This window comes from Cyprinodon variegatus, unplaced genomic scaffold, assembly GCF_000732505.1.
Source record: "Cyprinodon variegatus isolate N-32 unplaced genomic scaffold, C_variegatus-1.0 Scaffold743, whole genome shotgun sequence".
Taxonomy (NCBI): Eukaryota; Metazoa; Chordata; class Actinopteri; order Cyprinodontiformes; family Cyprinodontidae; genus Cyprinodon; species Cyprinodon variegatus.
In genome coordinates this window covers 177,877-180,198 of record NW_015151196.1, presented here as the reverse complement: position 1 = coordinate 180,198, position 2,322 = coordinate 177,877, and positions in this window count along the sequence as shown.

Sequence of the window (2,322 nt, the reverse complement as noted above, 5' to 3'; positions counted from 1 at the left end):
AAAAAAATAAATAAAAGTCTCCAGCTAAATCCAGCCAATTGCGGAACGAGTCTCACAACTCTGCTGTGATCCGGACGCCTGATTGGCTGGAAGAAATGCTCTTATTGTGAAAGTAGTAATTCCACAGTGTTTTCCTGTTTGTGACCATGTGACCTCCTGTTGATTGTGATGTGATGATGAAACATTAAAGTGAATGCTGATTGGTTGAATCTGCGTCCTGTCGTTAAGTTTTCCAGAGACTTGATTGTAGTGGCAATTGTTTGTCAAACCAAACATCCAATAAAATTCCAATAAGCCACTATAGGCACTGGGGTCACGTTTTCTTGACGCAGGCAAAAGAAGTGGAAGTCCAAACTTGTAGATGTTTAGTTGATTTATTTCCTATATTTTGTCACATTACAGAGTTCACACTTTCCTTGCTCTGTTACCTCTCTTGCACTGGTAAAAACCCATAGGCCCCTAACCCAAATGCCTGCTGGTCCTTACCAGGCTCCTACAATTATAGAAAGTGGACCGCCCACATTTCTTCCTGTTTTACATAAAATAAATAAAGAAAAAATAATAAAACAACAAAAAATAGATGCACAAAAATGCAACAATTAACCTATAAATTAAGTCAGTAAATAATACAAAAAATATATAAGTTTAGGAATTAACACAATTCAAATGGATAAAGAAATAAAGAATAAATAGCTCCAACACTACTGATGACCTGATCCAGGATTAAGAAATATTGCTGAGTCTTAAGTTACATTTCCCACAGTCTCTCATTCACGGATGGACAGCAGTCCAGCTTGGTTAAAGTTTTACCACCTTTATCAACTTTAAGCAGGTGATCAGAGGCCAGTCCTTAGTTTATATTTGATATTTGGGTTTAAGCTCCTGAGAAAAGGTCTGGAAGGTCTTAACTGCTGTACAGAACAATGAGGTACGATCACAGCAGGTGATTCATCTGCATATCGGTTAATTAAAAAACAAAAACAAATGGATGAATTTCTTGTGTCGGGGGAATAAATTAGAGCAGAAGAAAGGAGACCCGAGCACAGATTCTTAAAGTGTTCAAAAGACTCAGTTTTAGCTGAACTGGTGGTTTGGTCCTAATCTTAGGAAGCTGGAGAATCATCGCTCAGCAGAGGTCAGGATCTGTGCTGTTGGGACTGATTGTTATGTGCGTTGGGCACATTATTTATTTTTCCTTCTAGCGTTGCATAGACCTTAGTTGAATCACTTATTCTTTAGACTCTTGATGATTCTTTTTTCTTTTGTATATCGATTATGTTCATTTGGGTGATATTAGTCCTCCTATAAGTAGGCTGGGTTTCCACCTGTTAGCCTCTCTCTCCAGCCTGCCATGCGGTATTTTTGTTCCTTAGCCTTTGTTTTTTGCTGAGTTTTTCTAACTTTGACCTGGTGGGACCGGTTGTCCTGTGTTTTAACCGGTAGTTCGTTACTAGCAGAGGCTTTGGCGGCCCTGTATTGGGTTGTCCCTCTGCTGTGACGTTTTGTTTCTTTGGATCGGCTCACCAGGTCCAACTTTTTGTTTATACTTTGGGTCTTTTTCTTCTAGCACTCTTCTGTTTTTTTTTTTTTGGACACGGGGAACTGGGGAAAAAATCTGACTCTGTTTTTTTTTGTCTCTTTGCAGAAAAACAAAACACCTGATCTAAAAAGAAATTCCAGAGATTAAGAATAAAATAATTCTTTTGAACCTCATGTTTGTCTCATGTCCTCAAATATGTTGTGGCCTGGGTGGTCGTAACATATTTATGGGGGCTTGTCCGGGATTCCCCGTGTCCAAAAAAGAAGAAAAAGACAAAAAGTATAAACAGAAAGTTGGACCTGGAAAAATAAAATAAATAATTAATGTCCCCGACGCACATAACACTGATGTTAACTAAACGGTTGAGGTTTTTCTGATGACTAGGATGGGATAACGTTAAAATTCCTCAATATGAAGAATGAAAGGAGCACAGATCCTCAAGATAATCCAAATGAGTCAAAGTTTCTTTGAATCAAAACAGAATATTGTCTGGGGGAAAAAAAATAACTTGATTTATTATCAGGAGGATTTTCCTGATGGTCTGGGTGAAACGTTATATTTTGTTGCTTAGTCAGTTTATGTCCTTTCTGTGTCTGAACACGTTTCAGTCATTCCTATGATTACGTGCAGAGATAAGGCCACCAAATAATAAACGGGTCCAATGACTAAAACCCAGCTGACTGCAGCGAGTCCTTCACTCCTCATGGAGGAGCATGTGGCCACCATGCACAGCTGTTTGCTCTGTGTTGTCAACTTCCCAGCAATCCCTCATAGTGACTGAA